Source organism: Equus przewalskii, chromosome 5 (genome assembly GCF_037783145.1).
Source record: "Equus przewalskii isolate Varuska chromosome 5, EquPr2, whole genome shotgun sequence".
NCBI lineage: Eukaryota > Metazoa > Chordata > Mammalia > Perissodactyla > Equidae > Equus > Equus przewalskii.
Window position 1 is genome coordinate 65,887,215 of NC_091835.1, and position 20,787 is coordinate 65,908,001.

Here is a 20,787-nt window from a genome sequence, read left to right on the forward strand (position 1 = left end):
TTGAGGTGTTGTTCAAAGTGTAATAACATATTTTCTGTTTCAAAAAGAGTTATCAAAATGCCTAGCTTTTCCATGACGGTAATATCAAGCCTGTGAATCTTAGACAGAGATTGAAGTTCGGAAGTCACTTTCATCCAGAGTATTCTTTTGTTATGCCCTCTGTGGTTCAAGTGGGGATACATTCCTCCCTAATTCTCTTGGGTCATAGGGTCTCCAGGCCTGGCAAGGCAGTGAAAAAGCAGAGAGTTAAGTGCTCTTTAATTATTGTTTCATTAAATCCCCACAATAATCCAATGTGTTAAGTTACTCCCTCATTTCACAGATGAGGAAACTGACACACAGAGAAGTTAAGCAACTTGCCCAAAGTCACGCCACAGCGGCAGAGCCTGCAGAATCTGGCAGTCTGTCTCCAATGATTACCTTCTTTACGGCCCACTTTACTATGTTGGCGGAATTACAGTAGATTCTCCCGCTTAATTACCTCTTAAATACATTTGTCCCTTCCTTGATATACTTAATGACTTAATGCTGGCTTAGATCATCATTAGTTCTTGCCTAGATTTACTGTAATAACCTCTTTAATGATCTCTCTGTCTCTGGTCTTTTCCCACTCTCTAGTATATCCTATACCCTGCTGATACAGTGCTTTTTCCAAACTGTCCATCTGCTCAAGTCCCTCCCTGTTGCTTTCAGGAGAAAGTTGAAACTACATCTCTTAGTAGCCTGGCTCTATGTGTTGTAAGCCCCGCCTTCCTCTATCCCCACTCCCCTGCACAACCCAAGTCTAGTCCTACTAAACCACCTGAATTTTCCCAAACATCTCATGCCTTTGCATTGCAGCTCTTGCCTTTGAGCACACTTTACCTTCTGCCTGGAAAGCGCTGACTTTCTTTTTCCCATGTGGCTGATTTCTACTAGTCCTTCCAAACTCTAGTCAAGCAGCATATCTCAGCCCTGTCCTATCTATCACAGTATCCTGGGCATAGCCTATATCATAGGGGTCCTCAAGAGCTCCTACTCAGTTCAGGAGGCAGACAACTAAAGCAAGTAATGGGCAATTCCTGTTTTCAAATCACAGATCTTAATATCCCATAATGCATAGTCTTACAGGATTCACAAATATTCAAGTAGTCTTACAGTATTTGCAAAGAAAAACATCCGTGTTTAGATTGCTATGTTCCACATGTGAAGGAAACTTTGAATAGTTCAGGAGTCTTAGCTGTGACTTGTGTTTCTAGATGCGCCTGTGTGACTCTCCTCATTTGTCAAGTCTACTAGGAGGAGAACTGTAAGGCATTTTAGAACAGAACTAATGTTTTAGCTGCATTTCCCTTGGCAGTTGTGGCTTTTGATTTATTTATTTCTTGGTGTTCTTTCTTGAATTTCCTAAAAGGCTGAAGATACAAAAATAACAAAAAAAGAAATAGCAAAAGACGTTTTCTTTTTGAAATGAACTGAGTACTGCCATTGCTCTACTTTATAAATGATTCAGATTTGACCCTGGACATGAAGTAGGGAGGGGGGTTGGGCAACTGTAGAAGAGGCAAGTGCATTTCACGGATTATCAGTGCCGGAATGAGATTAATCTGTAATTAAATGAGAAGTAAGAGAGACCAACCTGGAAACAGTGTGTGGGGTCAATCTACGTCCTTGAGCTAGACTCTGGCAGATTATGAGCCTCCCCGCCTCAAATACCCCTCACGCTCCCCTCCCTCAATAGCCATTTTGGTCTTTTATCTTTTGTGCAGCTGAACAATTAATGATTTGCTTGTGCAGATGAAAGGCCAGGAGAAAGAGGTTGCACCATGCTAATATCATAGCCTAGCTCTGAGGGCACCGAGATGTAGATTGTCCAAAACATTTTTACTTAAAGTCCTTTAAGAGATTGTGGAGTAAAAGAAATTATAATTGACAAGGCTGAGGGAATTCTTTGAGAGCTCAGCAGTTGAATAAAAGCAGAGGGTAACAAATCATAGGTCTTCCCCTACTATAGGATGCCAGAAATATATTTATAAAATAGTGCAGGAGTTGCAGTTTTTAGAAAGTGGTTGTCTTACAGCTTTTACAAGACTTGCCACATTTTGAACACGTTTGGGCTAGATATTAGCTAATCTTACTTGGAATCTAGTCCCACCTTCTTTGTACGCCCTCTGTGTCTTAAGGGCTAGGAGTCTAAAAACTACATTTTTCAGAACCCCTTGGAGCTAAACTTTTAAATGTGACTTGGTCCAGCTAATGATATAAACAGAAAGGAGAGCTGTGGGGAAGTCCACCTTTGTGGTGTGTACGCCGGCAAGCAAGTTCCCCCGATCTAAATGTTTGTGGTAGCTGGACTCTGTGTTCTCATGTCTAGTTCTCAGCTCCATGGGTGTGAGCAGTTGTGGTGGCAGCAGCTGTGACAGCAATAGCAGCAGTGCTGGTTAGACCTTGAAACTAATGGAACGATGGTAGCCCCATGACCTTCCAATGAATTCATAAGGGCCTAATTGCCTATATTAAATTCCCTCCTAATGGAAAAATCTAAACAAGTTTCTATTTCATGCACTGAACTCTGATGTAACATCTGGACAGCAACTTGAAGAAGCTTGATGTATTAAAGAAAACGTGTATAAGTCAACATCTGTGATTAACTCTGTCATACTCCCACCACACTATGTCAGGAGATAGATCCCAAAACTAGGGGAAGGGTTACTGCAGGTGTGTTTATGAGCGTGGTACTTCCATGTATGTCCTGTTGTTTTAAAGTATGTGAGGCAGAAACTGAGGAATTGATAGGTGTAGGAGGAATCTGTCTGTGGAAGGAATGCACTCTGAATTAACGAAGGGCCATAAATGAAACGGTATTTCTGATGATCATTAGTAATTCTCCTCCTCCTATTCTTCATCCTCTGCTCTACTGGATTCTCCTTTTCCAGACCTCTCAATGTTTAGATGTCCCAGGGCGCACACTTTGGACTTCTTTCTGCACCTAAGTAACCTCATCTGGTCACATGGCTTTAAATGCCATCAGTATGACGATAACTCAGGTCCAACACTTTCCAACTCACCACATGATTAGTTTGTTCATGGATGTGTTAGGGAGAGGAGTGGGGGAAGGGGCAGGCAATTGACTAATACTCAGGAGTTTTGGTTCTTTGGAACCCATGTGATTGACGAATAGAAATCATCCACAAAGGGCCTCTCTGAGCCTGAGAGGTGTGGACTACTCATCACATCGAGACTCCTGGCAGGTTAAAAAACAAAAAAAGGAACAAAACAATGTTACAAAATTGTGATATGTTTTAAGCGTTTACATTTAATAAATTAATGCCTTTAAAGAACACATAAATACGATGACTCCACTGACAGCCTCATTTGGTATGGGCCCAATGGCCTCTTGCTCCTCCCACCGCTGGTCCTGCAACCATGGAAACTGCTAACACCAAGCAAGACTTTGGGGAGGCGTCGGGGAGGGTGACACTTAAATTGGAGGCTCTCCCTCCTTTGTTTTAGGGTTGTTTCCATCAGGATATTTAAATGGAAACAGTTCTCTGAAGAAATAGACACAGTTTTGATAAACTTTGATCATGGTAAAAGATATAGAACGGGGGGTTCAACACAGCTGGACTCCCTCTGCTCATCCGCTGACTCCAGTGTTATCATCTTCAAATATTCCCATCTTTGACAAGGACCCTCTCCCTGACCAGACGTCGGTCAGGCTCTTCTGAGCGCTCTTCTCGACTCGGCCTTGGCCTTGGCCTCTAGGCCAGTTTAACCACACACCTTCCCCTACTACAGGATACCAGAAATACAAACATTTACAATGAGAATCTCCCCATCTTTGATATCTAATCGTGTTCCTCTTCGCTCATCTTTGATATCTAATAAAGTCTCATTAATTTTCCATCCACTGACCCCCTCACTCTGCCTCTTGGCTCTAAATCCCCAGCAGCCCTGGCTGTATCTGGACTTGAGCTCAGTTCTGTCCTGAAGTCTCCCTCCTCTCCAGCAGCATCTCAAATAAATCTGTCTTGCCATTTTTAACAAGCGTCTGGTGCAATTTCTCTTTGACACATTGGACCCTTCCTCTCTCAAAACACAGCTTACTTCACACTGGAAAAAGCATGTTAACTTCAGAGAAGGGGCTATTAGACTAGAATGAAGTCATCATATTAGGTGTCAGGTGGGAGTCTTGCTAGTTTTACCACCAGGTACTTAAGGGTAGAACACTGAATTCTGACTCAGAAAGAGGATGAAAGATAAGCCTAAGCAAAACTGGAAACAGCATTTTGCCTCTCACATACTGCCTCTTTCATAATATTCTTTAGTATGCATGAAATACTAGGATTGAAAGGCCATTGTGTTCTGGTCAGCAGCTCTACAAACTGAATTGTGGCATTCTAACTACCTACCAATTTTCTAAGCTTAAAACTTTCTCTCAGGGCTGGCCCGGTGGTGCAGCGGTTAAGTGCGCATGTTCCACTTCCGTGCCCCAGGGTTCCCCAGTTTGGATCCTGGGTGCGAACATGGCACCGCTTGACAAGCCATGCTGTGGTAGGCGTCCCACATATAAAGTAGAGGAAGATGGGCATGGTTGTTAGCTCAGGGCCAGTCTTCCTCAGCAAAAAGAGGAGGATTGGCAGCAGATGTTAGCTCAGGGCTAATCTTCCTAAAAAAAAATCTTTTCTCTATCTTTTACCGTGATCAAAGCTTATCAAAACTGTGTCTGTTCCTTCAGAGAACTGTTTCCATTAAATATCCTGACAGTAAACAACCCCAAAACATAGTCCCTCTAAAGAGTGAAACACTCCTAATAGTTTGATGTGATAATCCTCTCAGTATTTGTATCTTTTACAGGGAATATTGCTTTGACATCATGGGGGTGTCTTAATTGTGGGAGGCCTCTAAGAACTGAAAACTGTCTACCCTGATACTCAGTCTGGACAGCGAAACAAAACCACACCTACTGTCTACATCAGCACGACTTTCTGTTCTTCTGGCTTCATCAGCATGGCTTTCTTTTTCCGGGAGTCTTCTGCCCAGGCAAATGGCTTGATTATTCATTACAGGAACTTCCCAAAAGACCCGTCACTTCTTCAATGGAAAACATCAACAGAGAGTTTGCACCTAAGATTGTTTGAACCTCTTGCCCTGATGTTTCCAGCAATCCTGGACTGTTGTATCATGATCCTTACACAATTCTAAGCCCTATTTTGAAAGACCCACCTTAAATCACACTTCCAATTCTGAATAAATTCTGTCCTTAACTCCCCCCACTCTGAGACAACACCAAGACTTTGTGAGATGGTGTCCAACCTTACCTAGGTAAGCAATAAACTCAGATTTATCTTATCAACAGTTCACGTTGATGATATTTGGCGAGCCAGGTTGGACAGCTCAGGAATCTTGCGTGGAGGGGAGAAGTCTATAGCTACACCTTTAAATCGTCAACATCACTTGAATATGAAGGTGACCTAGGGTGATTTCTTTCAACTTAGATATTATAGAAGGGCACAAAGGTTAGTGCCAGAATATTCTCTTAGTTGTCAGGATAGATTAAAACTCCGTAGCCAGTTCACAAGATGCCAGAATTCCATCATTCCTCAAAAATCTAAGAACTCACATGGATCGTTACCATGTCCACATTTGAATGAGCCGCTTACAAAGGTAAGATGGGTCTTACAGACTGTTGCTTCACTGGCAGAACATGTTAATTCTAAATATGAAAATATTAGATCTATACTGTATCTATGTTGTAACATACTCTTAAGCAAGGAACTATTTTCATATATAGCTATTATGGGAATGCAAATATGGTAACATATTTCTTTTTGGAAGAACAGAAAGGGCATACATAAGCTACCGCAAGTTTTCTTAGATCTGTCTTTAAAGCTTTTAAAAGCTGATATGGAGCAAATTTAAAGAAAGAACATTTTGGATTGTTTTGTTTTCTCTTATTCACCTCAAGGTAACTTTTAGTATTTCGTATTCAAGACGCCACTAGAGGGCCCTAAAGCCCACCTTAAATCCAGACGATCGTTTCAAAAGGAGTGATCAACACACACACAAGCTGGCAAGAAGCAGAAGAAAAACATCTAGTCATGCGCTCATGAACATAAACCAGAAAAAGATAATTCATACAAAGACATAAAATCTATCCTGTGTTTTCTTAATTAAAAGAATCAATTTTTAGTCCTCTAACATAGCAGCATTTTTCTTCCTGGGAACCTGTAGGTACAAACCATAATAACTACTTGTCTTCAGCATGAATGATTTTCGCCACTAGTAATGTGCGAGTAGTTTGTTTTCCAGTGTTGACTCGATTATTCGAGCTTCAAAGCAAGAATTTTATAGTAAAGAAGTTCACTTTGTAAGAAATAGTGCATTTGCGGGAGGCTGCAACTCAGGTGAGTTGATCAGCATAAGAAACAAGAAACAACGCTGCACAGAATCTTCTACAAACATGTGTCTGCAGAGCAGATGCATTGTCCCGGGCTCTCGTGGCCCACAGTATTTGACCCCGGTTCTTCCACCCTCACTGGTATTCTTGCCGGCCTGGCTGCCACCCTACAAGGGCAGGGACTATGGCTCTCTTGGTCATGGTTGTCTCCCCATCACCTGTTTTAGTGGGTCAGTAAAGTGTCCCTGGCATGACAGAGCCAGGGATAGACTAGATGCTCAACACACATTCTCAAAAGATGTTTTGCATGTTACTTAGAAGGGAGAAGTCACATTTAGTGCTATAAATTAGATGGTTTATTTGAAACAGAAACACAAATTAAGTAAAAGTCCTGAATCTGACAGTTGTCTTGATGCCAAAGTAGGATAAGGAATTAACACAAGTACAGAGTGGGAAGCACCTGTTCGTCCACAGTAGGAAGTAGGAGCCAGAGGCGTCCTTGAGCCCCAGACAAGCCTCCTGGGAATTAGGAGAAATCCTGGAGAAGATAGTAAAGTTTCCACGGGGCATGGAATGGGTATTCAAGCCAATCTCATTAAAATCTTCAAGGGTCAAAAGACCCCAGCAGACCCAAAGTTGTTACATAAGCATTTTAAAATAGAAACTAGGCAGAGAAGGGGGCAGCTGGAAATATGACAAATGACAGAAAGGCTCTGAGGAGGTTGGCTCAGGAGCCTCATGATACTGAGGGAGAAGAAATCAGCCTCAGGCACAGGAGAAGGCAGATGGAGAAGATAGAGCCTGAGAAATAACCTTTGCAGGCACATCCGTGGTGTGAGGTCGTCAGCTGAACATTCCGTGAATGAGGCCGATGAGGTCAAGAGTGGGTCTTTCTTAATCAGTCATGGCTCCTGAGTCTTTAAAATACAAACGCCTAGATTTTCCTGGCAAAATAAAGGTCCATTTCATGAGTGAGCAGCCACGTTAATAAGGAGAGAAAAATTATTTTGCCTTTTCTCTATTTTGTTGTTCCTATCATCCTAGCACTCCTTTTCCCATTAAGGTTAATTCTATTTCTGAGAAGAGCATTTTTTTTTCATATCTGGTAAAAATGTCTGAATTTTTATATTTGTTAGCATACTTTATTTGTTTTTGTCGTAACACATCCAGAAATAAGTGACATCTCCAAAGTTCATGTGATGGCTCATGAGCCTTCATTTCTCTGGAGATGCCTCTGGTCTCTGGCTGGAAATCTTTTCCACAGCACCAGTTTCTGATTTGCAAGCTCGCTAATCATAATACATCAAATGAAATAGATTCATTCTGAGTCTGTTCTACTGAGTCTCTGCTGTATGCTGCAGATAGAGAAATAAACAAGCCCAGATCCTCACTCTCAAGGAACTCAGGTATAGTAAAAGAGAAAGAAAACTGGTGATTATAAGATACCGTGGTAAGTATTGCAAACGACGTTCACGTGGTCTAAAGCTTTGGGCTGCATGCTATAATTATTAGTTAGGAGTCCATTCAGGGGCAAGAAAACCCAACCAACACTCACCCAAACAAAAAGGCGTTTGTCTCGGACAACAATGGCACAGGTGTGCAGGCCAGGGCTGGTGCAGGAGCTCCATGACATCAGCAGCGACCCAGGCATTTCTATTTTTCCCTCCACCATCCTTACCTCGGAGGCATTTGCCTCCATGATCACTGCCTTATGGTTGCAAAATAGCTGCTACGCCTCAAGATGTCACATCTGTCTGCGTTCTAGGCAGGGAGAAGTGGGGAGAATGAAGGGCAAAATGAGTCATACTAGTCCATTCTCTTTTTTATCAAGAAAGCAAAAGACTTCTCCAGAGACCCCAGCACGTAAACGGTCTCTCATACCTCATCCATCAGAGCTGTGTCACAGGTCCACTCCTGGTTGGAAGGCGGCCTACGAGAAGGGGATTTGGAATAGGAATAGGCTAGCCAACCCACAGTGTAGGACACACCAACGCATTCTAGAGCTCTGCATCGTTCTGTCTCACCCACTGGAGCAACCACTCTCTTCTCTAGTTGACCTGAACCCTGGCAGGAAAGACTAGGGGGTGATCCCTGGATGTGTCTATGGCTATTGCTCTTTCAAAACAGTTGCCTGGAGTAAGATGATGAACAAGGAAATTCATGTTTCAGAGAATGTCCCCATTTACATTGTCTTTAAGTGTTGAATTGGAAATTTAAAGAGTCACTGTGTCTCCCTAAGTAGGTTTGCTTTCCCCTTTTTGGAGCTCCGTATCTTTTTTTTAGGCTGCAGGGGCCTCTAGAGCCCCACCTCCATTTTCAGTTGAGGTGACCGAAACTTCACCCCTCCCTGGAGCCCCTACCACCTCTTCACAAGACAACCGAATATTCCCTCGCCAGCTTTCTGGAGATGCCAGCATTCCAGCTGTGCCCAACTTTCTGTCCAATAAGGGAATGGCATTCACTAGGCACTCATTATGTGCCAGCACTGTATTAAGCTCCTTTGGTCCTTCAACAACCACCTTATGAGAGGTACTAAGGCACACACAAATTAAGTCACTTGTCCAAGGCCACACAGCTAGTAAGTAGCAGGGTGGGGATTAGACTCAGGCAGTGGGCCTCTCCCTGGGCACTGGGCAGGGCTCTTGATAGTGAATCACTTCTCCTCAACTAGGGGGAAATTATATTCTCAGGAGCTCTTTGAGCTACAGACATGAGGCCCCTACAGCCCCCTCTAAGTCAGCTTAGAAAGGTATATAGCTAACCCTAATAATTCAGGAATATAAGACAGTTTAAGATTTTAATTGTTCATTCATTCATTCAGTAAATATTTATTGAATCCCTAATATGTGCTGGGTTCTACTCCAGGGCCTGGGGAGTCAACTGTGAGCAAGATAGCGGGGTCCCTCCCATCAGAGTTTATTGTCTCTAGGGAAGACAAGCAAATAAATGAAATTTGATGAGTGATATAATAGGAAAAATTCAAGGCACTATAAAAGCACATTATAGGGGGCTGGTTCCTATTTTGGGGTCGGGGGGAGCTTGTCCCTTCTAGGAGAAAGTGATATTTAAGCTCTCTGAAGGTTTGACATTAGCCAGAAAAGGAAGCTGCTGGTGGGAAAGACTGTTCCAAGTAGAGAGCAGGTGTGTGTGTGTGTGTGTGTGTGTGTGTGTGTGTTGGTGTACATCTAGAGTCAGGAAAATCTGGTTTATTGGAGAATTAGAATTAACTACAAAACCCCTGGGGTGAAAGTTCAAGGAGAAAAACGGAAGAGTGGGCAGAAGAGTCATAAGGAGCTCTGCAAACTCCTAAGCCAATTGAAGGCTAAATGCTTTGTTTATGGATTTAGTTTTTTACAATTAGAGCCACAATGTCACCAGTAAAGAAACCATCGTATAGCTCATGTCATTTCTGTTCCAAATTAGCTTGTTAACTTCATGGTCCAGTGATCATTTTAAAATGAGATCTTTTTCCTCATTAACTTTAAAATGTTTGGAGAGGAATGGTGTAACATTTAAAAACATTTCTTACGCTTTATGATGGAGGCAAACAGGCGAGTATCTTTGGTCTTGGTCCTGCTGGTTTCATGATTTCTGATGAAAGACATATGCCTCAGTTCTTCTCGTCTGTTCAAAGGCCATCTTCAAGGGTGACTTCCACAAAACAGATTGAAGTTCTTCCCAGAATCTGGGATTCTAGGCATTATCTTCAGGGTGATACAAGGATTGCTGTACAGTCTCTCCACCTTCTTTCCTGGTCCCTTCTCTAGCCCCTAGGCATCTGTGCCAATTGTGAGTTATGTTGGAGGCCAAGGAGCAGTGGCTTATTGTAAGTGGCTCATTAGTAAAATTCAACATCCATTCATGATTTTTTCTTTTTTTTTTGAGGAAGGTTAGTCCTGAGCTAAAATCTGCCACCAATCCTCCTCTTTTTGCTGAGGAAGGTTGGCCCTAAGCTAACATCTGTGCCCATCTTCCTCTATTTTATATGTGGGATGCCTGCCACAGCATGGCTTGATAAGTGGTGCATAGGTCTGCGCCCAGGATTCAAACCAGCGAAACACGGGCCGCCGAACTGGAGTGTGTAAACTTAACCACTGCACCACAGGCGAGCCCCTATTCATGATTTCAAAAAACAAATACTCCAAGCAAACTCAGACTATAGGAAAACTTTCTTAACTCAGTAAAGGACATTTATAAAACAACCTTTGATTAATGTCATGATTAATGGTAAAATGTTGAAAGTTTTCTTTTCCAGATCTATAAGAAGACAAGGATTTTATTACCACTTTTATTCAACATACATCATTTAAGGACCTGAAGTTCTAGCCAGTGCAGTATAAAATAAATAAGTAAATTACATAATTATTGGAAGTGAAGAAATAAACCATCATTATTCACAGATGACATAATTATGTAAGTGGAAAACTGAAAAGAAACCATAGCCAAATTAAAAGCATGAATAAATGAGTTTAGCAAAGTTACTAGAAATATTTTAAAATCCATTTAAATTTTATATGCTAGTAACAAAAAATCAAATAAAAAGATACCATTTATAATAACTTCAAAAATTTCAAATATCAAAGACTAAATCTAACAAAGAATATGAAGCCCTCAATGCAAAAAACTATAAAACATTATTAAAGCAAATAAAATAATATCTAAGTAATTGATGGGAAATACCATATTCATAATTAGTGGAATCAAAATTGTAAAGAATAATTCTTCCCAGATGAATCTATACATTTAACTCAAACCCCCTTTGACGGCTTTTTTTAAAAATGAAACTAAACAAGCTGATTTTAATTAAGTTAGAAATTCAAGGGCCAAGAATGGTCAAGACGGTTTTTAAGAAGAACAAAGCCAGATTTCTGATTTTCAAGACTATGAAGCTACAGAAGTTAGGACATTGGTACAAGGTAAGATAATAGCACAAGGAGAGACAAATAGGCCAAGGAAATAGAAAGAGATCCCAAACAGACAGCCACACGTGGATCCTAGATCTACGAGAAAGACGGCATTGTCGAGCAGTAGGGGAAGGAAGAATCGTTTCAATAAATAATATTGAGACAATAACTATCCATACAGAAAAAAAGAAACTTGACCCCTACCTTACACCATAAACAGATATTAATTCCAGATCTTTTTCAATCATAATGTGAAAAAAAATGAAAGATATAATAGGAGAATATCTTCGTGATTTTAGAGTGGAGAGAAATACTTTAAAAACAGGACATAAAAAATGTGAATCATTAAGAAACCATAAAAGCACAAATCACATATTTAAGTACAATGAAATTAGTGACTTCTGTTCACCAAAAGACACCTGTAAGAGTAAAAGGGAAGCCCAGAGTAGAAGAAAATATTTACAACACAAACAAGAGTTAAAAGCTTATCCCAAATATATAAATAACATCTACAAATTAATAAGAAAAAAGATAAACGATCCAACAGAAAAATGAAGAAGAGCAAATCACAAAAGAGTCTATTCCTTTGGCCAATAAGTTCTTCTATGATATTAAAACTCCTCAAAAAAGACCAACAAAAGCAAAAGACAAGACACAGAAAAGCGGAGGCCTTGTGGCCGATTGGCAAACAGGGAATGCAGCATGAAGGAAGCAGGGTAGGCCAGTCCTCAGGCTACCAGAACTTGAGTGATATTCAATAAGCTCCGCTATTTTTAACTGAAATTCTTAGGACCAGTCCCTGTCAATAGAAAGTTCATCAGTTTTCTGTGGGTCTGTGGATTTTCATTCAACCTTTCCCTATTTCCGAACACCAACTCTGCCCTCAGCCATGGAGCCCAATTCCTCTCTGTCGGTTGCTAAGCATGATCATCCTCAAGGCGGCTGAAGGCTGGTTCTTTTCCATTAGATGTGCCTTTTGGGGCTGAACAGAGATCTACAGTTGATTTGTTAGCAGGCAGAGAGGAAGTGTGGAAAATGTAAATTGCAAATTGAATTTTTCCTGAAGGGACAGCTATTGGCTTGAATTTTCAGGTAATCGGTTCTGATGCTGTCAAATAAAATCGCTCACAGCAGTGGCCATCTAATAATAGCTAATGCAGATGACCTCATACATTCTTAACCCCTAAATTCCTTGCTAGTGGCTTCAGGTAGAAGGTCTCCAATGAGAAAAACTTGCAAAAAGATTTGACCTGAAATCAATGATGAAATCTTCTGTTGCGTTTTAAGAGCAACTGTGTAAGAAGAAAGCAATTAGTATAATCATACATTTAATCACTTCTCTGAAAGTGAGCTGAATTCTTCATTTGGGATGAAAGAACCTGTTTGAAAATTTTACTCTGCAATGGATTTTATCCCAAATGGCCCCAGGAGCACCATCTGGGTGTAACAAACTACCATGCACCTATAAATATTTTAACTCCAGCTATAACTTTATATATAGGGTCTACCGATGAAGTGGAAGCATTATGCATATTATAACAATAAATAAGAATGCAACCAGTCAGTCTTTGGAAGATTCATAATAATGTTGGGGAAGCTCCTATACATTTATATATTTCAAAATGTCTTCTTTAAAGTAGATCAGATTTTTAATTTTTTTAATTTTTGTGTGTGTGTGTGTGTGGAGGAAGATTGTCCCTGAGCTAACATCCATGTCAATCTTCCTCTGTTTTGCATGTGGGACACTACCACAGCATGGCTTGATGAGTGATGTGTAGGTCTGCACCTGGGATCCGAACCCGTGAACCTGGGCCGCTGAAGCAGAGCACACAAACTTAACCACTATGACCACTGGGCTGGCCCTGATCAAATTTTCTTTTTTTAACTTATAAAGACTAATTTTGAGTATGGTTCAACTGTATTCCATTCTAGAAAATCAATTGTTATGCACTACCCATTATCCACATTAATATATCATGATCTCTATAATTTTGGACACTGATTTATTCATTTTATTTGACAGTAAAAAATAAAGCAACGTAAAATACAAACCAGCATTGCCCTGGTGAAAAGTTCTATTAATCTTTAAAGTTTGAAAATGAATGCCACAGGAAAATGCCAAACAATAGGAATCTTATTAGGGTAACGGAAGAAAATCTCAAGTACTCTCTTAAATGCTCAGAACTAGGCTGTACCCCAGCAGCTGCCTTTGAGTGGAAACTTTAAATGAGGTATTGAGTTACAGGGTGTTTGAGTTAACATAACTGGAGAAAATGTAGAAAATTCTTTGCCCTCATTCCAGAGAACATTGTATATAGTCGTAAGTGAAAACCCTGACGTGATAGCACTTGTTTCACATTAGTTGACACCCCTGAGGTTGATAACAATGTAGGCATGATTCATTATAGTCCATTACTCAGACCCTGCTCTGCAGAGGGACCTGTAGGACTGTTCCTTGTTAGGGCTGGTTTCATGGGCATGTGACATGTGCAGTCACACAGAACCCCAAGCTTAGAGAGGCCTCACATTTGGTTCCATGTTCTGCTGTGGCCATCTTGAAATTATTAATAATTTTTGAATGAAAGGCCCTGCAGTTTCATTTGGCAGTGGACCCCACAAATTATGTGACTTATCCTCTTCTTCGATGTGAAAACTGAACTGTGACTTGGGCCACACTTGATGTCCCTCCATTCCTTAAATATTAAGAAAAATAGTTTTGGCCTTGGTCAAACGTATACGGAAACCATTTTCCCTTCTTCTCTCCCTCTTCCTTCCTGGATCTTCTTTCCTTAACATTGACTATGGTCCACGTATATGTAGGTCTATTATTACTGGACTCTCTAGTCTGTCCCATTGATATATCCCTGTGCCATAACACAATGCTTTAACTACTACAGTTTTATGATAAGTCTTGATACACAACTATACAAGCCCCCCTCTTCTTCAGAAGTGTCTTGGTTATTCTCGGTCTTTTGCTCTTTCATACAAATTTTAAAATCTGCTTGTTGTGTTGTTGGGATTTTAGGAGAATTAAAATCATGTGATGGATTTGATGATTTTAGGACAGATTAAAATCAGTCAAGGAGAGAAGCACATAGGGCAGAGTCCAGGATTTACCAAACACAGAGCGTCTGTTGTCCTCTCCCCATGAAGTCATGGATGCATTACTTTCCCAGTTTCAACATGTGACAATATACACAAAGTATTGTCCACCAGGGAATCTCACCTGAGCCTGGTGTCCAGAGTTTTTACTGGGGCTCCATTGGATAGGCATAACTGATTGCCCACATGGCTGATTTCAGTCTCCAGGCTCCAGCCCCTCCAGCATGGCCTTGGCCGCCACCCTAAATCCCATTGTTGGTCTTTCTGAAGCAGCCAGCCTCCACTCTAAACCATATTGTTAGACGATCCAGTTGTCCAAAGCTCCCAGTCAAACAAAGATACTCCTGCCAGACATGACATTCCAAAGGCTTAGAGAAGCCAGGATGCCAAGGACAAAGGCTAGACCTCTTTGGGGACAAGTTTAAAATCTTTACTACATATGAGATGAATAATATAATTTTGCCTTCTAATATTAAATCAGCTTTGCATTCCTGGAATTAGTTCAACCTGATCATTAATTATGTACTTTTTTATCAGTTATGGAATTTGGTTTTATAAGTTTTTTTTTCTTTAGGATTTTTATACTTATGTTCATGAATAAAAATAGACTGTAAATTCTCTATTTCATATTGTCGTAGGAGAGGCAGAACTTTACCTCTACCCAGTTAGGGTCTCTGGCTGGGCATGAGAATTAAATTGACAAAAGACTGATTAACAGAAGAAAAGCATACAGATTTTTACATGTACACGAGAGCCCACATAGGATAATGAAGACCCAAAGAAGTGACTAGGCCTAAGTGTTTATATACTAGGTTGAACAAAAAGTAGCCATTGTGGAAAAGCAACTAAATATATGGAGAGACTAAAGGAAGATCAGAGTTATTAACAAGGTCTATTTGTGCAGACTTCTCACTGCCTTGATTCCCCATCTCTGATGGTAAGAATGTTTCTTCCTCTTGATACAAGGAGGGCACCTTTCACAAGGAAATTTTTATCTCCTGCTTTTAGGAATAAAAAGGACAGTCAGAGTGTGTCTTTCTTGTATCTGCTGTTTTTTTAAATGTCTTTAGCTCAAAATAATCCTTGAACCAAAGTGGCGCATTTTGGGGTGTCATATTCTGCCACCATTCACTGTCCTTGTCTAGGATTATGCTAACCTCATAAAATGAATTGGGGAATGTTTCATCTTTTCCTATAAACTAAAAGAGTTTTTGTAAAATTGGAATTATCACTTATTAAATATTTGGCAGAACTTGCCCTTTAATATTTGTTAGAACACGTTAAGATTTTTCTTAAAACGAAAAAATGAGTGTTGAATTTCATCTAATATTTTTTTCTATTAAGATTAGCATATGATTTTTCTCTTTATAATGTTAATGTTGTAATAGGCTTCTAATGGTGAACATTTAATATTTTTTGGTTTTTTATGTTGTTGGATTTGATTTGCAAACATTTTTATGAAATGACGTTCACAAGTATAAATGGCCTACAATTTTTGTCTTGAATTACTCTCATGTTATCAAGATGATACTAAGTGTACAAAATAAGATAAATAAATTTCCCTCTTTTTCTTTCTTTTTTTAAAGATTGGCACCTGAGCTAACATTGGTTGCCAATCTTCTTTTTCTCCCCCTTTTTCTCCCCAAAGCACCCCCGGTACGTAGTTGTATATTCTTAGCTGTATATTCTTAGTTGTGGGTCTTTCTAGTTGTGGCATGTGGAATGCTGCCTCAGCATGGCCTGATGAGTGGTGCCATGTCCATGCCCAGGATCTGAACTGGTGACACCCTGGGCTACTGAAGTGGAGCACGCACACAAACTTAAACACTTGGCCACGGGGCTGGCCCCTTCCTCTTTTTCTACAACAGTTTATATAAAATAGAGATTCTGTGTTCCTTAAAGTTTCAGTATAATTCACTTATAAAACCTTCTGGACCAGATGCCTTTTTGGGAGGGAAAGGTTTATCCTCCAATCATCATTAATGGATATTGGTATTTTTGCATTTTAAAAATATGTTTCTTGATTCATGTGTTGGTTACCTATATTCTTATTAAAAATACCTATTTAATCTATGTTTTCAAACTTATTATTGTAACTTGCTTATTTTATTGTCCTATAATTTAAAAATCCCTCATAGAGCTTACTCTTCTTCATGCCTAATACTGTTTACTTACAGCTTCTGTCTTTCTTCTTGATCAAAACTGCCAGAATTTTTAGTCTTTTCAAATAAACACTTTTGTGTTAATTATCTCTTTAGGTTTTTAAATTTCACTAATTTATTAATTTATCATTATTATTTCCTTTATTTTACCACCTCTGGGATCATTGGGGGTTTTGTTCTAGCTAATTGAATTTTAACCTTAGGTCATGAATTTTCTATCTTCTCATTTCTATTGCAGAAATGCTTAAGTCTAAACACTACTTTTAAGTTCAATATTACTTTAGCTACATTCCACAAATTTTGACACCTACTTATCAGCAATAAGTGCGAACCCTCTGACTCAGAAACATATGTATATATTTGAGCGTTAGCAAGGAGGGCAGTTGGACCAGATCCAAGGGGATCAGGAGGAAATGGGTCAGATCATGTAGGGTTTATGAGCTATTGTAAGGACTTTGGCTGTTATTCTGAGTCAGATGGAAAAGCATGGAAGGATTTTGAGTAGTGAAAAGACACGATCTGACTGATTTTAACAGGATCATTCTGAATGTATTAATTATGTATATAAATTTTACAATTAAAAACTAATAAAGATAGCAAAAAAATTAGCTCTGCCATTTTGTCAAACAGATTTATAACAGTGTTTTCAAAATCATGCACTCTATATATGCAATAAGCATCTATTGATAACTATGTAGCTTTCCATCCAAATGGGGCACTTCTGAAAATGAAAGAGGACACTATTAATAATTATGCCAGGAAAACAGGTGCACTCAAGGACTGCCCCAGGCAAACCTGGATATACGGTCACCCTATCTATTGAAAATTTACTGTCACTTACCATGTGTCAGTCCCTCTGCTAGAACACAGAACTTCATCTGAGAATCAGAAAGTGTCCTTGAGGAAGACAAATCATTTCAATACAATGCGATCAGTGTCGTGGAGAATAACAGAGATAACAAGCCAAGCAGCCCCTTTGTCTTCACAGGCTATTTATGAAGAAGAATGTTTTTTAATTAAGGCAATACTAGCAGCAGTGTGTTTTCAGATCTAGTAACATCTTCCAGCCAATCTTTTTACTTTTTTCAATGTATCTTGTTTGATTAATATACCACTTATTGATAAACACTGATGCCTTTTCAGTTTTAAATTGTTGTTATATTGCTCTACTGGTTTCCTAGGACTGTCATCACAAATTCCTGCAAACTCAGTGGTTTAAAATAACTGAAATTTATTCTCTCACGTTCTGGAAGCTACAAGTCTGAAATCAAGAAGTTAGCAGGGTTGGTTCCTTCTGGAGGCTTTGACGGAAAAATCCGTCTATGCTTCTCTGCTGGCTTCTGGTGATTGAGACAATCCTTGGCAGCACTTGGATGTAGACACATCCCCCCAATCTTTGCCTCTATCTTCACGTCTTCTCCTCTGTGTCTCCCTGTGTCCTCTCCTCTTCTTAGAAAGAGGCCAGTCACAGGTTTCAGGGCCCAGTCTGGATCCAGGATGACATCATCTTGAGATCCTTAACTAAACACATCTATAAATTTCCAAAAGTGTCCCATTCTGAGGTTCTGGATGGACTTGAATTTTTAGGGGACACTATTCAATCCACTACAATTGCCTGAAATATGAAAAAAAAAAAATCTTATATAATTCTAAAGTATAAAAGAAAGAAATAGCTTTCTTAAATGAGATTTTGGAATTTCTTCATACTTTGCCCTGGATCTGAGGTAATAAAGTATATTTGAGGTGAGATTGCTTTGAAAAGCACTCAGTTGGAAAAAGAAGAAGGTCAGAGGCCAAAGGCCACAGATGAGAGGATGTTACCAGCTGTAGATGGTGGCTTCTGGGGGGGACAGTCACTTAGCAGAGCATCCGTCAAGCCCGCTGGAGAGTTTAATGTATAAATGTAAATAAGAATGACAATGAAGCATTCAACAATGCTTACCCAATATTTATTCAATCTTGGGTTTCTGCTGAAACTGCTAATTTTAATAACTTTGTTAGAGGCATAACAGAAAATGGATTCGTATCAATAAGCATTTCACTAAAGACGGCCCCAAATCCTTTCAGGTGCAAATGATTTAGAGTGACTCATTGGCATGGTTCCACCTTAACCAGTGCTTGAGAAGTGAGTAGCTGTCTTCTAATATTTAATAATATATTTAAAGATATAACTATAGAAACCTCCTAGATTATTGCCCCTTGCTCAGCACACTTCTCTGGAAATGTTTTTCTTGGATGCCATGAGAGGTCTTTCTAGAAGAGAAAGTAGATTTAAAAGCAGAAGTAGGCAGTGTGCACAAACTACAAAATGACAGAATACAGCAAGATTTTTAAAACTTCTAATTTCAAGAGCTTCCGATCAAGGAAGCACTGAAGCAGAAAATAGAGGAGCATCCACTGGGGATGCGTTAGAATGGAGACTCTTGGGATCCTTTCCACCGCTAAGATTCTATGACGTTTCTCAGCTGTGGTGAAGTGAGCACTGCTGAGAAGTCAGTATGTGTATGTGAAGGTGACTAAGGCATCTGACTTAGCAACACAGAGGGTAAAGCTTCTTGGAAATCTTTGCCCCAGGCCAAGAGGTGGCTAAGGTAACAATAAGGCAGAGTAATGGAATAGAAATATACCAGCTTTCTGGGCAGGTGGATCTGAACCCTGGCTCCTCCCTCTCTAGCTGTGTGTGTCTCTGTTCCTTCATATACCTCAATTAACATTCACATGAGATACAATATGCAAAGTACCTGAATGACATGACAAATGGTAGCTGGTATTATTCATAACTAGGAAAGAGAAAAGAAATTATTGCACGAAGACAAAAATTCTAGCCCTAAATTAACACCATTTATATAGGATGTATAAACTTTTAATACTTATGATGGTATCTTTTCTTTTATCATACAAAAGAACAGTATTGACATAAACAATTCTCATAACGTGGGAGTTCTTTGTGCATATCAGCATGGCAACATCACCTCAGGGCTGTGCTACCCACGACAATGCAAGCTGCTCAGGCTACTGCTGAGAAACTGGGTTATCACTGGCCCTTCCTCCTCCCTTTTGCTTCCCAAACAAGACAATATTTCACATGCACTTGTGTGTTAAAGAAAATATTCTTTCTTTCTTTGGAAGAATGAAATACTTAGAAAAAAATGTATTCTTGTAATTTAAAAGAAATTATCAGAATGCTCTCATTAGTATTGAGTTATTTTTGCTGGAGTGGATCAAAAATCTGCTTTCCTACTGCAAGGGTTTATAGAAACAATATGAAATTGATGTCTGATTATCAAGTAATTCAGTTTCTTAGGCGCTTTATAAATAGCATAACGTTCAGTGACTTGAAAAGGGCTGGTTTTCATAGATTCATGCTGTTGGGAGACAATTCTCCATGGATCTCAAGGCTGCTAGATTGTCTCTCAATGACTCTGCACATCTTGAAAACAGAGGCACTGATTTCTTTTCGTTACTGACTGTCTTTTCAAGGATGTTTGTATAGAGAACAACTTTGACAGCTAAGGATAGTGTTTTCCACTGGAGCAAAGGGCAGGCATGTCTGCTGTAGAATATAATAAATAGAATGTCTCTCTTTGGAGCAAAGAACAGGCATGTTTACTGCCCATTATAAAAAATTCAGGTCAGAGTTCCTCTCCTGTAACACAACCGACCGCATGTGCAGGTATCATCTGGCCTTTTCTTGTTGCCCATTGGAAGCTGGGGCTTAGGGTATTGGTGCATAAATGCTAATATTCTGGCTACTACTGTTGCTGTGAATAAGAAACTGTCCTTTGTCTCTGACCCGGGAGACTTGTGTCTTCTACCAGCCTCCATGAGACTGCAGCAGGTGAACTGGTTAGCTTGCAAATTGGTAAAATCTCAGACTCTTTGCTGTTCTTGACACCAATCTGACACTTCTATTTGATCACTAATGGAAAGAACTAAGGAAAGGCATGTAATCTAATAAAGTGAGAGGGGACCTTGGGAAGTTCTTTCATTCATTTTGCCAAGTTCACATTGAGAGAAATGTCTCAACTATTTCTCTCTCTTTAATACTGAAAGCCCTGGAAGAGGGCTGAGAAGAAAGAAAAACTTATTGTGAAGGAGAAAAAGCTTTGTTATGAAGAGCTCTTGGAACTTGGGAATTTTAGTCCTTGAATTCAAATTCTAGCTCTGCTCGTGGAGCCTCAGACCAGTCACTGAGCCTCTCAGAGGCTGAGCGGTGTCATCTTTAAGGTTCCTTTTCAAG